Source organism: Tinamus guttatus, unplaced genomic scaffold (genome assembly GCF_059628265.1).
Source record: "Tinamus guttatus ecotype Peru unplaced genomic scaffold, ASM5962826v1 Tinamus_guttatus_pri_ptg001337l, whole genome shotgun sequence".
Taxonomy (NCBI): Eukaryota; Metazoa; Chordata; class Aves; order Tinamiformes; family Tinamidae; genus Tinamus; species Tinamus guttatus.
In genome coordinates, this window is record NW_028289871.1 from 1 (window position 1) to 18,241 (window position 18,241).

The 18,241-nt window shown below is 41.8% G+C and overlaps 1 long non-coding RNA gene across 1 annotated transcript; it reads left to right on the top strand.

Annotated features, from left to right (window-relative positions):
- The first annotated feature begins 1,288 nt into the window (after positions 1 to 1,288).
- LOC148590451 (uncharacterized) lies at positions 1,289 to 16,036 on the top strand. Its single transcript, XR_015914307.1, has 4 exons — positions 1,289 to 1,424; positions 12,398 to 12,604; positions 14,652 to 14,791; positions 15,958 to 16,036. It is a non-coding gene; the product is annotated as an uncharacterized LOC148590451 (long non-coding RNA).
- The last annotated feature ends 2,205 nt before the right edge of the window (positions 16,037 to 18,241 follow it).

Consider the following 18,241-nt stretch of genomic DNA (forward strand, 5'->3'; position numbering starts at 1 on the left):
ACAAAAAAGATCTGTCCTTTTCTCTCTGCTCTGGAGGACATTTAATTTTGGTATTACAGACCAAGAAGTACTTTCCTAAAGTTGCAGCTTTATGGTATGAGGATTTTCCTCAATCACTGTTCTTTTAAATAAGATTAAAGCTTGGAGCAGCTTTTGGTGCTTGCCCACCCAGTCTCACAGATCCTTCTACCTCTGAATTTCTCCAGTTGAATCATTTATCCTATGCAGTACTTGCTGTCTCTTGGAACATTTGACTTTTTTTTTTTTTTTTTTTTTTTAAGAGATGAGTGTGTTTTGTTTTCTGCATAAATCATCTAAATCATCTGTTGCTTTACTCGAGTTGGATTTGTTTGAAATGCTGCCCGCATTGACCTGTTGGCTCCAGCCAGGCTCACTGGAGTTTATGTACCGTGTGGCATGTGATGCAGCCACTGTGGGGCTCACACCCGCAGAGGGAGGCCGTAGTGTCCTTAGATAGATTAAGAACATCTGCCAGAGACCTGAGATTCTAATATTATTTAAGTTTCAAAATCAAGGGATGAAATACCAGGTGTGATTGCCTTCACAGCCTCCACTGGCTCCATTGTGCCTCTGCATCCTGCTGTGTTCCTGATGGCACAGTGCAATTTGGCAAAGAAGCAGTATCAATTATAAGATGTATGTATTTCTGTCTAACAACTAGCCTAATTAAAAGGATACTGCAAAAACTGCTGATATTCCAATGCTTTGGCATGAATTTTAGGCTAGCATGAACCATTTCCTTGCATCCTTCACCTCCTCAGCCCTGTGCCAGCGTGGACCTAATGTCATGAAGCAATGAACTAGTGCTGGGAATTGGATCAAAACTGAAACTAATCTGGGCGAAAGGAGGTTAATGATAACCCAGATTATTGTAGTCACCCTGGTGGTTGCTCTGGAATGAAAGGGCAGATGAGCGAGAGCTGCTTCTGGCAGTCTACAAGCTGAAAACGTATGTAAAAATACAACCTTGTATGAAACAGCGGTCATTTAACAACACTCTGTGCCCCATTTCTCATTAAACATCTTCAGTTCACTGTCAGGATGCTGTGTTATGTAAGTAAGTTGCTAGGAATTCAGTTTCATGCTTTAGTTAAATGTGAAGGGAGATATTTTCCTCAGTATCTAATTTCGTTATGTCTGATAGAATAATTGCCTGGATTAATCTGTATATAAATATCTTCATATTGCAAGAGAAATTTTACAGCTCTGTTTTGGCATGGTCAAAATACAGCTCATAGGCTTTTTTGTATTTTTTTTTCCCCAGAAGTCAAAGAGCAATCTGCAGAAGAGGATGCCCAGGCTGAAGTGGACGGCACCAAGCAGCTAACACCAGTTCTTCAGCGCTCAGTATCTGAGGAGTCTGCGAGCTCCACTGCCTCTGTTGGTGTCGAAGCTAAAACCAGGTGGGTGAGCGACGAGACGGCAGCAGAGCCAGGGCTGGCCCGTGGGTGCGGGTCCCACGGACGGTGTCTTGACTCGAGCAGCAGCCTGGGCTGTTGGAGGCTGGTGGCCAAGTTAGCCGAGAGGGAGATTGAGATGCAAAGCGTGTGTCCAAAGTGCTGTCCTCAGGATGGCACTGGAAAACTCTAGGCTTGCCGTATATTGACTGTTTAAATTACAGCATATAAGTGAAAGGTAAGGAAATACCCATTGCAGTCATCTTGCTGAAGAAACTATTTCTGAAGCTTCTGTTTGTATTTATATGTTTTCAGGAACAAAATGAAAAAAATCCCCAGTCATCTATACTATCTTTTTCTTTATTTCAGAATTCGTAATACAGAAATTAATGTTTGTATTTTTGTTCTCAATTGTTAGTCAATATAAATTGCCCAAAAAGCAGTGAAAGTAACACAAGAGGAAAACCAAAACAGAATATGTGGGTGGTCACTGTTGAAACTGTACCACAGAACTAGGACAGAACTTCTCTGTTTAAGTCTTTACATAACTTTCCACCCTGTACAGGAGATTGCAGTTCTGAGAGTTTCAGGTATAGTGATATTCCAGCAGGTTTGGAGGGAAGAATCTTAGTGATTTTGCTTCTTCTTCATCTCTTCCCCATACACAAAAACTTACTTCATCTCTTGTTTCATTTATCATTTTCATATTTTACTTTCTCACAAGCTTGTTGGTTTCCAAAACATTTTCCTTTTTATTGAGAATTTCAGTAAAATAGATCTTATTTGTATACTTTGGAATTAAATACACAAAAACTGTTTTTAATGGAATTTTCCTAAGCTATTTGGAGCAGTTTGAATTTAACAAATGTTTTGGTTCTTTATTTTTATCCTGTTTAGGATTATTTGCAAAAGCTTTTCTTAGTCCTGTTTCATCTCTGTGTTCTCTGTGTTTCTCAAGGTTACTTTATTACTGTTATCATGAGTAGTTGATTACAGTGTTTTCCCTAGCCATAAACTTGTTTCTTACGAGCTAGACAACCATCATCCAAGAAAACCTCTGTGTGATACTGCATCAGGCCTTGTTTGTACTTATGTTAGTCATCTTGCTAACAGAAAGTGTAGATTTTGAACAGTCAAGCTTGAAAGGATATTAGAAGGGTAATATTTGGCTGATTAGAATATTTAAAAAGTTAAATTCTGCTATTTTTCTAATTAAAATAATAGAAATCAGACCCTGTCTCTGGTATTTTGGAAGGAAATGTATTAAGCGATGTGAATCAGATAACTGGAAATCTGAGCTTTCTCAGATCCCAGGTAGTTTTGGGTTGAGATTTGGGTGCAGAATTGATATCATGTTAGTTGCTGACACAGCTGCTTGATCTCCTCATAATGACATAAAAAACTAGATGGGTTGTGGTGGGAGGGAATGTATCAAGGTTCAGGGTGAAGGGTGAATCTGCGGAGTCTTGAAGCCTCTAGCTTAGGAGACACCATATAAGATTTTCTGATATACATACACGCTATGATATAGTGTAAGTAACTTAATCCAGTGGAAATGTTTCTAGATGGAGAAATAAATTGCTATGTGTGGCATAGAAGAATTATGGAAGTATTATGGAAGTGTATTGGAAGTGGCAGTGCAGCAATTGCCTAGAGCACAGAAAAGCAGCGAAGCCTCTCCCAGAGTTTGAGGCAGATGGGGTAGCGTTACTTTTGCATCCCCTTTTTCAGTAAGCAGCGAGTGTAAGACACCTTAGGGTTTCAATCTTTGGTAGTAAAGATAAAGGTGTTAAGGAGGAGCATGACATGTGGAACATAAAATGAAATCTTTTGCGAACCAAATAATTTTCTATTCAAACACAGTAATTCTGACACGTTCCTAAGCATCACAGTGGGGAAGGACAGATTCCAATAGGTCAGAAATGAGCCAAAGCTCTCACTTGTATGAGGTTTCTGGTGATCCCTTTTGAGGCTGAGGGGAAATAAGAACATCTACAAGGAAGGTGATGGAGGAGATGGTCAGTTTTTGAACCTTTGAGGTGCACAGAACAGAGAACTAACTGCAAAGCAGGTCAAGAGGGAAAGGTTTAAGATCAGATTTAGGATCATTACTAAAAAGCAGTGTGCCAAACCCACTAAAATAAACGGCATCTGAGCCATAGTGGTGAGGTAGGGTAAAGGGTGAAATGAGTAAAGGGAGAGTGTGTGTGTGTGTGTGTGTGTGTGCATCTTAAGAAGAAGCTGGAATTTTCATGCAGTTATTTATTTATTTTAGCAGTCTGGTCTCCTAAGTATCTGCTCTTCTAAGACTGTCAATGAAACTACAGAAAAATGAGCAACCCACCTACTTGCTTTCCTCTGTAGTTGAAGAAAAAGCATGGGTTTCATTACAGTCCCGTCGCACCATTCCCTCTGATTTGGGGGTTACTGCTACTAAGATCAAATTTGGAGTCTGGAGGTAGAGAGATGGGATGCTTTATTCCGTGGAAGAGAGGTGGGTGGTGAATATCTGCTGGCTGTGTGAACAGAGGAAATAAGATGTCCAGTGAAATAGCAGTCATGGACTTTATCTTCATTCTTCATCTTTTCTTTTTTTTTTTTTTTAATCTTCAGAGGAAGAGCATTGCAAAATTGCTTGCAACACTCAGCAGAAAAAGAAATTGTGGAGTGGCAGATTAGATAATCTAGACAGAATAACACTTCACTGGTGGCAAGAGAACCTAGGTCTTCAGGCAGGAGGGAGCTGGATTTAATATATAGGAAGGTGTAAAAACTGCTAAAGTTGCAAAATCAAACACGTTCTAGGAAATAGCAGAATTGAGCAGAATAGCAGAATTAAGTTTATTTATGAAACTGTTTTTTTTCGTCCACATGCATTATGATGACTCATAGTTTTGTGTGGATGTGTCTCTACCAGACTTCATGCTGTGGAGAATGGAGCTGACTGGGGCGTGAAGCAAGGCTGTTGGGTCATTGCGTGCTTTCCTTTTAGCCTCTTAGGTTCTAGACCTGGATCCGTGCAAGCACTTAGAATATTCTCCTCTAACTGACTGGCCTCTCTTGTCTACAGAGAGATATCACTCCATGTGTTGCAAAGCTAAATTACTTAACATTAATGGCCAGTCAAAGCTGGAGTGGAATCACTAATTCTGCTTTCAGAGCACAATTTGGATACTGTCAGTAGATAAAGATTAGAGACACACTGAAAAAGGAGTAAAAGTTAAATATTTACTGGTTGTCCATCCTGTTCATCTCATATGTTGACTAGGGAAAGGGTCTTGAGATAAATGGGATGACTGATCATTCTTGAAGGACTTCTGCCTCAGCTTCAGAGGGCAGGAAGGGACCTTTGGAAGTCACTGGCTTACTCCGTGTGCCAAGGGTGGATCCCTACATGTCATTTGCGACGAGTGTTTGTATAAAACTTTTCTGAAAAATTCAATAATAAAAATTCTAGATCTTCACTAAACAGTCTTTTCCAATTGGTTCCTTGTTTCTAGTCTTGGAATGGCTTTCAATAGGTCTAATCTGAATTTCCTTCATCCAGAGTTTAACCCATTCATACTTGTTCCAAGGAGGATAGATAACTTCCTCCAGCTTTGCAGGAGACTCTTAGTGTGTTTCCCCAGGGCACTCTAGAACAAAACTTGGCAATTTGTTCCTGCTTTCCTTACAGATCCTGTTTCTTTGAGCTCTGAGGATTCTCACTGGTTTGAGTTCATCCAAGTGGTGCACGGCTTTCTGTAGATCTTAAAACCATTTTAAAAACCCCTCGTATGACACTTGGCACTCCTGACCGATCAGCCAGGTCGAAGCCTTTTAGGGCAGTTGCCCGGTCCTTCCCTACTTGAGTTACGGTTACATAAGATGGCCCCGCAGCGGCCGCCGCGTTTAGAAATAGCCCTTGCCTCATGCGAGCGGCTTCCCCGCCTGCCTAGGAGAGTCCCACGTCGGCCCCCACAGCCTCTCTCGGGGGGTTTTGGGCAGTTTCTCTCTCCCATCCTCTTTAGGCTGCCTCTCTGCACTGGTTTCTGCCTGGTTGCTCCCACGCCAGGGCAGAGCCATTTGCTCTTTGAGCAGATGTTCTTCCCTCTGAAATGTGGCAGCTGGAGGTTCTTTAGACCATGTTCTCCTCACCACCAGCTTGGCTGCTCTACATAAAATTGAGATTTTTCTCCTCTTCATATCAGAATTGGCAATTTAAATATGTTGCCAATAGTATTGGCAATGTAAATACATTGCCAGACAAAATCTGGACTTGCAGCAGAGCCATTAACTGTAGTTGCAGAGATGATTCCAACAAGTCTCTAACCTTTGGCTAAAGCCTCTTCCTTCACAGTGTGAGGATGCTGCGAGGGGAGTCTGCTTTCATCTGGAAACAGAGAGAAAATGGAGCGTGCTTGGCCAAAAGGCGGGTTTTGAGCTTGTAGCTTTGCTGTGTCAAAGCCTTGCCTGAGCACAGATGATCTACTTGGTAAGATTAGAAACATTTCAAAAAACAAATTTCTGCTGATTTTTGTAGGGTTGCTGAAAAATGTTTCTGTAATTTCAAAAATAGATGTAGCAAAACTTGAAAAGATTCACAGAGAAGCTGAAGGAGTGGTCGGAGATAGGGAATGGTGTTTGGGTGGAGGCCAGTTGAGTCAGTCAGAGACACAGAACTGCAGAACAGACGTGGGAGGAGGCGGCCCCAGCAGTGCCATGAGGACGGTGGCTCCTTATCAGTTGTTCAGCTTCTTTTGATGCAAGAAACTGAAGGTGTTCAGTGAAACTTGTAGGGCCCGGGCTTGGAACAGGAGGAGGTGGCTCTTCACGCAGCCGGTATTTGTGTAATGGAAACATTGCCAGGGGGTCTTGTGGCTTGCTGGAAGTTTTTGTGAAGAACGGATTGGAAGAGAAGTGGGGAATTACTAAACGTAACTATAGAAATCATGCCTGGTTTAGGAAGGCCCTGAACTGAAAATCCTTGGAGGCGTGGGAAGTATCATGTATGTTTGCCCTTGTCTCAAATGCTACCTGTGTATCTGCTTATCCTGGTTCTAACCCTGACTCTGGGCTGGTTAGACCTTTGATCTGACGCAGTCGAGGTGTGACAGAAGAACCTCCTCTGTTGCACATCACGTCTGTTTTCTAAATACATTCTCAAAGAAAAGATCACGTAAAATTGGAATAGTGCAGCAGAGCGTGCTTTTCCATTCAACATGTAACTAAACAATTTTGATGAATTTTATGAACAACACCTCTGTTCAAAGCAGCACAGTATGCGTTAAATTTCAGGAATTTTCTGGCTATAAGACGCAGCTTAGTGTTCTTAAAGTTGCCTGAGATGAATCTCCTGAACGCTGTTGCCTCTGTGAAGGCTTCTGCATTGCTCTGTGTCACATTTCCTTTGCCGGTTTGGCTCGAACAGTCTGTACTCGAGGGGCCTGAGGGCACACTTAAGATAAAAACACAGGACTTTCCTTGTCTGGGTTGTCACTCACAGGTTAAATGTCACCAAACTGTGTGAGGTCTGTTCACGTTGTCATCTTCTGTGTGGTTTTTGGTGTTGTTGCAGAGTAAGAATGAGTTCAGCTGGACATTAAAGAACGATTTCTAGATGCTCATGAAGTAGACCTTTAAATTCACTTTACTTAGCATTGTCTTTCTAATAACTCCTTCTGTATTTAGGGTACGTTAAGATATCTCAGCTGAGTTTTATGCATATGTTTAGGTTCAAGCTGACATATATTGCCTGTGAATAAAAGCATGTTTTCTTATTTTTTTAAATCTTAAAATGTCAGTAAAATGTTTTGTTGGTGGTGATACATTTAGGGGGGTTGCTTTCTCTCAAATGGGAGGAGTGTCGTTAGATTGTTGTATAGCTGAAAACTTCCAACTGTGCTGATCTGAAAAACTTGGGAAGCAATTAATATCTAATGTGGCTTAATTGCTTTGTGCATTCTGAAACTGAAAAAGAGTTTGAAAATGCTTCATCTAAAGTCCATATGAGTCCCTTCCCCTCCTCCCCTTTTTTTAAAGGAATTGTGCTCTGCAATCTAAATACTCATTTTAAAACCAGCTGTGTAATAGTAGAATGTCAAACTGCTTTTAAAAGTTTAAGCTGTAATTGTTTCCTTTTGGAAGGAGAGCACTCTGCATTTAAAACGTGTTTAAATACAGCTTACATTTGAGAACATCTGCCTCTCTTTCTTTGGACTGTCTTCATTTATTTTGTACTTCTCTGCCTTTAGTATGGTTAAACCGGAGGGCAGTGTATTGGCTTGGTGATGCTGTACCTCTTAAACTCTAACAGATTGTAGTGGGGTTTCTCCAAAGTTTGCTTTGGTAGTTTTCCTCCAAGGCTCTTTGTTATAAGTCCCTAAATGTTCACGGGAGCTCTGGAGTCTTTGGATGAAGACAGAAAGGCAGTTTTCTGTTCTTAAGCCTTATAAGAACTTTATCTCTGTGAGTAGCTCACATGCATTGGATGCACGGTCTATGTGTAATGATCTAGATGCATAATAGTGATGTGGACTTCTGGCCTTGTTTCAACCTGAAGTTTTTCCTTTAAGATGCAGTTTGCGTTTTTTAAGCTCTCCCTTTGGATTTATGTAAATGATACAATGTTGCATCTTCACTAAAGAGAATAATTACCTCTTTAAATAACGCAGCATAAAATGACAGTGAAGGCAAAATACTTTGTACAATTCGGCATAGCTAAGGAAATAGTAGATCCCCTGTAGTGTTTCAGTTAGCCTCTTAACATAGGTTAAAACTACTAACAGTGTTAAATGGGATATGGATTCTCAAGGCCAGTTTTCTTCAGTCTACCTCATTAATCAGTGTAAATGATGCCCTGAAATTCTGTTCTGCTCCCAAATGTTCCATTTCATTGTGTTAAAGTATTTTTAATGATGAAAAACAAATATAAAAACATATTTTAAATTTATGCAACAGCTTAGCCTACGCAAGCTAAGAGTTTACGCTTCACAATTTCACCTTTCAAAAATGCTAAAATGTGTGTGAAAGGCATCAAGAAGGCATTTTCAGATGCTGAGAAAGTTATTGCATAATTCCTTAAAAGACAAACTCATAGCAAACATCAGATGACATCCTGTTCACCTCTTTTTCCTACAGATGGTGATATGAAAGCTAAGTAGGGCACAATGAACATTTCAACCCAGAAGTTGAATGAAATACATTTTTTTATGCTTTCCAAAACTGTGCATCTTCAGGGCAGTCATTATTGTGGCAATAATGATCACCCATGATTTAGTATGTTAGACATGTTAGAATTGCCATGCCCTCTGTTTCCTCAGATCTACTACATTGCCTTTTCCTGTTTAAGTGGCAACAACCTCTGCTTTTAATAATTGGATTGTTTGAAAAGACGACTGCACAACAGAATTATTTTGATAATTGGTGTTCTGTAGTAGGCTGGGAGGCTTTTGCAAAGAGATAGGAGAGCATCTATTGAGTTGAGTTCATGAGTTCATGTTTATTGTGCTGTTACCAGGTTCCGTTTATAGGATGGTTGGGTTCATCTGTGCATGTTTGCTGAAAGAATATGACCTTGAAAATTTCTCTGGGAAGCAGGAGACTTGGATTTTCTTTAATTCCCCATCCCTTCACCATTCAGTACAAAAAGCCTTGTATGCCTTAAAGCATCTTACTGACAGCTGTGCAGAACATAGGTCCCTTGCTTCTGGGGATCTTGGAGATAGTCAGGGAATCGTAAAGGTCTGGGTGTCAGTGAAGGGATAATGGTGAAGTTACACCTAGGAGGAGGAGGAAAGGAAATTAATTCCTCTGGCTTCATACACAGAATTACAGGTAATAGTCAGATTCCCCAAATCATTGCATTGCCCTCAGTCCCACCCTATATGAATATTAGGAAGGAAAATGTGGGTGAATGTCTAGTAGCGCTGAGGGTCACGCGGATTCAGGGCCTCGCTGAGGGTTTGTGCCGGGGCATGAACACAGCCTGGAGAGGTACGGACCAGCACATCAACAAATCGTGTTTATTAATCAGTCTGCACATCTGCCTGCTGTCAAGAAGTCTTGGCTGACACTGGATACCCCGGTGCTGTTTGACAGCTTAGGAGGATCCAGGAGGAACTTTGTGCAAACTTCAGCAAGTTTCACTACAGGGATCCTTGATGGTCTTGAAGTCCAGGTAATCCTGGTCTCTGTGCCTGTTAACGGAAGTTTGACGATTTTACCTTGATCCCCTCCATGAGTATTTACAGGCAAGCTAGACCGTATTTTCTGGTTGTGATTTAATATTGTGCAAGCAGTTGCCCAATCCTTAGCGTATTGAAATGAAATCCTTTGAACAGGAAAGTCTGTGTCTTAGGATGAGTCCTAATGACTGTATGTCATGGGGTGAGCAGAGGAAATGGTGACTGTTCTCCCTTCCTCCAGGCTTAACTGACTCTGGGGCATTGGCTTTGCTTTTGTTGGGATGTGGATTGGGGAGGATTGGAGCATGTTAGATGCTTGTTGAGAAGTCCTTGTGGAACAGAACATTAAGTTGATTCAGACAGTTTAATGAAATAAGAATTTATGGACAAAACAGCTCTGGTAGAGGGCTGAAATCTCCATGTTTGTTGCCAGGACACACCTTGCGAGGAAGTCTGCGTCTCCTGTAATGGCCTGGTGGCAGTAGACATCAGCTGTAATAAAAGGCAATAGGGCCTTTTGTCTGTGTCTCCTTAATCCAGTTGTCTGTCTATTGGATTTTGAGCACTTTTCTTGTGTGTGTGCTTGTGTGTGCCTCAAATGGATGAAACCAGTTGGGATGAAGTGCTGTCCATGAGCACCTATGGGTATTGAGCCAGCTATGGGTTTTAAAAGGTTATAAAAAATGGAATTTGTTCTAGAAAAGCTTAGGAATTAAGGTGAAGTTACAAACAATGAATTTGTATTTTGATCCAGAGCAGCGTAAATATACTTTAAAAAAGTATTGGTAAGCTTATTCTTCTTTTTTTTCTCAGGAACTTGTAGAAAAAATAAGACGTCACCTTGTCCTTCTGCCGTGTTTTAAATTAGCCTGTTCTGAAAATACGCTAATTGTGATAACCGATCATGGGCTCGATCTTAGAGGTGCCAGGGTCTCCATGTCTTTGCCTCCCTTGCATGCGGGCTGCGCTCGTGTCGCACACGGAGACCTTCCACCAGCAATGCTGACATACCAACGCAGAGTTTTGAAGTCCTTCCTGCTATCCCCAGATAATATGAATTAAAAATTCCACCTTCTGCCCATGCAGACATAACTTTGCCCATGCAGAAACGTCCCCGGCGTCCGCCCCGTGCCGAGGAGAGGCCGAGACACTGGGACGCACAAGGTCCCTGCGCCCAGTGGCTGCCAGGAGCTGTCATGGAAAGCTCTGCATTGCCCTCGCCTTCAACGTTAGCTTAATCACTTCTTCAGAGTTTTATTTATTTGCTTCTCTTCCAGAAATGTTAACATTGCCAATCGCATGTTTGCTATTTCTGTGCTTTAAGGAAAGAGGTCTGTTTACTTAGTCATAAGTATCCTCAAGTCTTTCGCTGAGGTTTGTCAGTCTGTCCCAACAGGATATATGCATAATTATTTATCCCACTGTGGATTATCTTGTGTTTGTATCTGCTGAAATTTAGATAGCATCATGCTGCCAGTTTAAATCTCTTAAAGTCTCCTCCGAAATCTCTCTGGCCTCAGCTAGGGTGAAGTGCTTTGCTGCACCATCCACACAAACCCTGCCTGTAAGGCCTTACTGGGTGTGCTTACAGAAATACAAATAGTCATTTATTTATTGTTTTATCATGTTAAAAGTAAGTTAGAAAACAGAAAGTTGTGCAGAGCAGCTCCAACTACTCAATTTCCCCTTTTCTTGCAATATCTTTGTTGTTGTTTTCTTTGCATCTTTCCATCTTTGGCTACCTCGTTAAAAAAAAAAAAATCTGCAAAGTGTTGGATACTTCTCATCCACCGGCCTGTCCCTGTGGTTCCTAATGCTGGCCCTGGGTTCACGTGGGATCGTGTAGGGACATGTGGCCAAGGCCACACGTGCAAAGAGGGATGTTTCTTAGCAGGAGCTTGGTGGGCAGTAGTCTGAGCACTAGGGAGAGGGCCCTGCTGGGTTCTCACCGTCTTCTGTTCAGAGACAGAAACTTCCCTTTTCTTAATTTTGTCATTTTCTGTTACTGCTTTTACGTCACTTGCCTGCAAAGCACAGATACTCTATATTATTTCCAAGATCTAATGAGTTATTTTATGGGAATTCAGCCTTAAGATTTCCTCTTTCCTCCTCCCTCTCCTGCCCAACACAGAGTGCCCCAAACCCAAATACACCATTTTGGAGATGCACTTAAATCTATTTAAATGGGAGCCACTCAAAACCAGGCATCTTCCCAGGTGCCACATTCCCTGAGGCATCTTTTAGGGGCCTTAGGGGGCATACATAGGAAGAAAACAAAATTGCCCATTTAAGCATGCAAATGTGTTAAATGGCTTTCCCTTTAAGCTGTTTTAATGGGAATGGCATTAGTTGCAGAAGTTCGCATTTTAACTCTGTAGATATGTTTATTATAGAAATATTTTTCAGTGGCTTCCATATGATGCGACACAAGGAGTGCTGTCAGAGCTGTCATTTCAGAGCTGTTGTTATGCTACGAATGTGAAAACATAATTGCAAATGGTACAAGGATGTCTTCACAGTCCCAGCTCTGTAAACAAAGAAAAATCTTTTTGTCAAAGTTTTAGGTATTGTTTTTTAAATGCTAGAGTAAAGGGGATATTTGAGTTTGTGTGTATCATATGCCCTGTGTGAATATAGTGAAAGTTCTGTTATGTAACTGGAAATCAGCTTGCAAGAGTATATTACTTGGGAGTTTTCATTGTTAAAAATGCTTGAATAGCCATGAAAGTCGATCTTTGATAGGATCTCCTTTGCTGTTTCTTCAAAAAAAAAAAAAAAAAAAAAAAACCGAAGTAATGATCTTCCCTTTCACAGTGAACAACTCTGCGCCTTTTGTTACTGTGGTGACCGGAGCTCACTAGGGCAAGGAGACTTAAAACAGTTCAGTCCCACTCCTGGGTACGTCATCCCATGGAAAAATCAGCCTTTAAGCAAGAGCGAAGGCAGCAACAGCACCGATGGAGCTTGTGAGAGGACTCCAAGGCAAAACTCAGCGCCACGCAGGCAACGGGGACACAAGAAGTAAGTCAGCGCCACCACGGATGAAACTTGGTGTTTTGTGAAGCTTGGGGAGCATGTTTGGAAGTGCTGTATGGTGACAGGCACATAACATGCAACTGTGAGCGTGTCGTTTTGTCCACACACACACACACACACACACACGTGTATATATATTTAATGCAAGACATATAGAAATTGCCCTCTACTTTATGGATTGGTTTCTCCCCTGAAGTGAGACCCTTTACTCTTTAAAAGGACAAAGAACAGAGATGTATTCGGCATAAGGCACAGCTCTGTGTGTGAGCTTGCGACAAGCTGAAGGCGGCCCGTACCAGCCGAGGGCTGCGGCTGGACACGCTCGCTGTCGCCGGGGGCTGAGGGCGCCTCCCGGCTGGCGCGGGGCTCCTTGTGCCGGAGGTCGGGACGGCCGGAGGAGGGCAGGGACACCCGGAGCCGCTTCGTGGAGGCCGCGCCGGGCGGACACGCGCGCGGGGCCTCCCTGCGCGCCCGGGCGGAGCGGCCCGCGCGGCGCTTCGCCCCCGCCAGGGAGGGCCGCGGCGGGCGCTGACGTCACGCGGCGCTGGAGCGCGCCCATTGGCTCCCTCGCGGCGGGGGGCGGGGCGCGCCGCTGCCCCACCCCCACGCCGTGACGGGGCGCCCTGAGGGGCGCGGGGGCCTCGCGGCGCGTGCGGCGCCGCCGCAGACCGAGCGCCCCAACGCGCCCGTTTGAGCCAGCGGGAGGGCGTTCGCGGTGTGAAATGAAAGGCCGCGTCCCCGGGGACTTTCATAACCGGAAATTGTAAAAAATGTGCGAGAGGGATTGTTTTTTTCCCACATTTTTTCCCTCACCCCGCCCTTCCCAGTGTAATCCTCGCAGCGAAGCGCACACTGTCTGCGGGAGGGCAGAGTTGCCACAGGGTGGAATCCCCTGGCTGGCCGGAGCTCGTGGCTTTGCTCGCTGGCAGCCGGGTAGTGTTTATCATCGCCTGGCGATATCGGTTTCAGCGTCCTTTTTTTAGAGGTTATAAGCAGGAGCAAAGCGGTTGGGATAAAGGTAGTTTCGGGCTGTCTCACACGTCTGAGTTAGCGATGAGGGAGAAAATTAAAGTTCCCAGCACCATAACGGCAGCGCTGAGAACCCCTGGAGCATCGGATCAGACCAGATTTTGTATCAGAATCTGGATGCAGCTCTGTAGCTGTTCAAGAAAATTTTTTGCTGTCAGGAGATGAGGAGGAGGAGTCATTAATTTCATTTGCGAATGAACTAATCTGATTATTATTAACTGTTCCGGTGATGCCGGAATTTGAGGGACAAATGATTGTTGTTTCTTCTCGCCCGTGTTTTTTAATAAACTTATAAACTAGATTCTCTTATGTCAACGTAGTAGCATTTTTATATCACTGAGTTTTGTAATCTGTTCACTTTTTTTTTTTTAATACATAGATTACATGGGAATAAAGATACCTCTTTCCGAGCTGCTTTTAAACTCCTGGTTTTATTTTTACCCCCTGCTCATATGCTCATTAGCTGTGTTTGAGCCAGACCCCTTAGTCTGGCTGGCGCAGGCCCTCTCCGTGGAGGATACACTCAGTGCTCACCATGGACCAGCTCTGAAGGTTACAGAGAGGGCTGTACAAAAGCTGCAGCTCGCGCCCTCCAGCCTCTTCTTCCCACATCTCTTCCTCAGAGTAACACACACTGCCTGCTCTCACTTAGCTTTCTGTTCCTGGGGGTGGGCAAATTTTAATATTGAACACAACTTTTAACATTAAAAAAAATGATAAACTTGCGTGCCCTGAAGAAATGGAAAAGAACAGGCCAGGGGAGGGACATTGTGGCAAGCACGTTTTTTTCCCCTATTGAGTAGCAGCTTGAATTGAAAATTTTGTCGTTGGAAAATATGTTGGGTGTGAGGAAGAGCAGCTTTGCTCATGTCAATGGACATTTTCAATCATGCTTGGAAAAATTGATACTCATTTGTTCTGACTTTTGAACCACTTGAGAGTTTTCTCACTAGTTCACCAATGAATAAGAATTCTAAGTCTGTTTTTCTGCATCCTGTTACAGATCACAATCGAGTATATCATCATGTACAAGCGTAAGCACCCAAACTGCTTCTGACGATCAGGTTGTCAAATTCTGGGATGAACTCAGTTTGGTTGGCTTACCAGACGACATTGATGTTCAAGCCTTATTTGAGCCAACAGGTAAGACAATATTATTAACCCTCTTTTTCTTACTCGTATCCCTTGGTGGGTAGTGCAGTAGCTGTGGTGGCAATAAGTGAAGTTTTTCAGCTCCTAGTTTTCTGTGCTGTGGTGTTCATCAAGTGTTTGATTTTATTTTCTTCATTTCTGCCAGTGTTTTTTGGTGTTTCTGGAGAGTCTCCTCCTCAAGTACTAGGCAGAATCTTTGTGACTGATACCTCAGCTTTACGTAGGGAAATACTTGTCATCTACCACGAAACTGTTCAGAAGTAGTATCTTCAGCTCAGTTTCATGACTGTATTTTGAGGAGAGGGAGAGATAAGAAATGGTATAGATTTAGTTCCTATAGGCCTAGTGTTTTACCCTTACCTAGTCTGCTGCTAATGCAGGGCTAGCTAAAATACTGCAAGGAAAGATTTACAAGATGAGGTACTGACAAAATGGTAAACGTGTAGTTTCCTTATATTTTCTGTTGCCTGTGGATTAGCAGCCAGAAAACTGTTTAGTTGCCTTTTACTCTTTTGTTTTAATCAAGAGCTTTTCTTCACATCTAGTTATGAATTACTGTTTCAGAAAACATTATGTTTGAGTGCTTTGGTGCCAGGAGTCCACTCATATTTTGCCTCAGAAATAGGGATTTATTTGAAGTTAAACTTTTGCTGGAATAAAAATGTTATTCTTTGTTGCGATTGTGTTATTCTATGTTATGATTGTGGAGGCTGATTTCAAAACCTAAATAAAAGCTTTATTTTTTGATGGATTATTTTAAATAGTTACACTATAGTGTAGCGGTGGGACTAATCAATCTAAGTTATTTCAAATCATCATTACTATTTGGAGATTTTAGAGAGATTTTTTACCTTGTTGCTGAATAATTTGACTGACTCCAGTACCTAATTCCAGCAGCCAGTAAAAAACCGTCATCCTGAATCTAATAAAAAGCGGTCACAGGATTCCTTCAGATGAGAGAAGAAATATTCTTCATTTACATTTTCAGTGTTTTTCCCAGAACTGAATTAGAAAGTTGTCTTTTAACAGAACTTTCTGAAGTAACAGGACTATTTATTTTAACTGGAGAGCGTTTGCTATGAAAGCCAAGTTCCCTGCTTCCAGGTAGCGTTTGATACAGCTGTGAAACGGAAGCTCTTTCTCTCTCGATGCCTTAGGTCACTGCTGGGCTCATCACCGCTGTGCGGAGTGGTCTTGGGGAGTCTGCCAGACTGAAGAGCAGCTATCAGTGAACGTGGACAAAGCTGTTGTCTCAGGGAGCACAGAAGTGAGTAAAATGCCACGAACACTCAAGTGAGCAGGAAAATGTGGTGGAGGGTGGAGAGGAGGGAGAAGAGCAGACAGTAAATCAATGAAATAGGAGGGCGAGACTACAAATGCCCTCATGCAGTTCACTGAGCTCATGTTCACTCAGTGCCACACACTAAACTTGCAGCGGACAAGTCTTCATGCTAAAATCTCCTGTTACAAGGTATTAATGAGGCTCCTGGAGTTGTATGGAATATATTATTACTGTAGACTTAGTGGCGATTTTGAGGTGACTGGAGTGTGGAAAGCACCCAACTGACCAAGGGGAAGTACAGGCAAAAGGCAGGTGGAGTTCAAAATAGCAACTGCACTGCAGAACACAGAAATTACTTGTTGTTTCATCAGTTTATATTCTTAAGTTGCATGACTCAAATGTAGTCATAAAATCTTTATTTCATGTAGTTTTAGCTGTAATTTGGTATAGGAAAAATGATGGTCGCTGTAAAGCCTAGATTGTTATTTTAAATATTGATAGAAATAAAGATGTTTGCATTTGGTCTTTCAATTTCAAATGATAAACTATTGGAAAAAGTGGAGACCTTTGAAAAAGATGCACTCTTTTTGGTGTTTTGGAATGTTGAAAATACATACTTAACATATTTTGCTTAATTTTTAGTTTTATTTTTTTCTCATCTAGTAGATTATTTTAGTTTCTTCTGCATTAATCAGTTTTTCTATTGAAAGATGTGTGTAATTTTCTTTTTTTTTCGAAGAGCATGCTTATGTTTATTTTTATTTGGTTCTTGGAAATTTTCATGCATTATATTAAGATTAAAAAAATGATGCTGAAGGTATCAGCAAATGTACTCCATAGTGTAGAGTACAAAGCTGCTGAAAATAATCTCCAATTCTGCTTCCGATCCAGCTTTCCTTGCACCTTCTGCTTGTACGTATACTTGAATAACTGCTTTGGTTTGGATAATTTGGTTTCTGTACATCTCCTTTCAAAGCAATTTACTATTCAGAATGAACAAACGAGACAGCTTAAGTTCTCAGTGAGGTAGAAGATGTTAAAAATATGTTTGTGCATACGCTAGAGATATATATGTAGATATGTGTGCGTATTTATATGTATATATAGTTGTTGAAAGAACATTCAGAATGGGCTTTTTTAATCCCACTACTGGAAGTTTTTCAGACTTCTTTATTAGTTTGTTTTTGCCGATTACGATGGTGGTTTGTAGTCACTTTGTGATTAGCAGATAAATGCAGTCCCTTCCCATCTGTAGTTATTTTCAATTTAATATTCTAACTTAAAACAGAAGTTCTTGATAACAGTGTTGAGCTTTGTATTTCGTTCTACTGAATTTTGTTCTGTTTCCATATTTTCAATTCTGTTTCTCTCTGTAAGGTATCTATATTGATGGTGCCTTAGCTTAATGTCAAGTTTCTATGTAGGTGTTCGTAATGCAAACATTTAAATAAGAATTCTTAAGAATTCCACTTCTCTGTCTCTCTTGTGTGGCAGTTTGATTTTGGTCTTGTCTTTTTATGTGCCACTGTGTAGTTTCTCTGCTCATGTTTTCAAATTCTGCAGATAAGCTTTTAGGCTGCAATGCAGAGAGATGGAAGAAATTCCAGTTTGCATCTGTTGTCTGCAGACTTTGCTGAAACTGTTGGGAAGTTTCCCTCCCTGTAGGACAGCGGTAGCTGACAGAGAAAGCGGCTGTTCTGGTTGTTCTCTTTGACTTCTCTTATTGAGAGAACCGTGAGAGCTAGATGAGATGTTGCCCACGGTCACACGGGGGATATCCAGGGAGGTTTTTGCCTTTATTTATTTATTTATTTTTTCCAAAAAAAATGTAGCTAACCTGTAGTTCTCTGTTCCTGACTGTGAAGCGGCGCCGTGGGGCAGCTCTAAGTTTTATGTAACAGGTTTTGAGCTGAAGGAATCCTGTGTGTGCTGGCTGTGTCCAGGCTATGGAGCTCTCCAAGGGTTTCTCACTGTTCTGAAAACTATTCAATTTGTCACTGTGCTGATGAAGAAAACACACAAAAAATATAAGTTGCTGATTTTGCTGGTCTATGTGGTGGAAAGTCAGCATTAAGTGGAGAAATTTATAAATTCTTGTGAAGCATTTTCATTTTCAATTGAAAGGTGTTCCAGTTAATTTTCTTTTTTTCCTTTTTTTT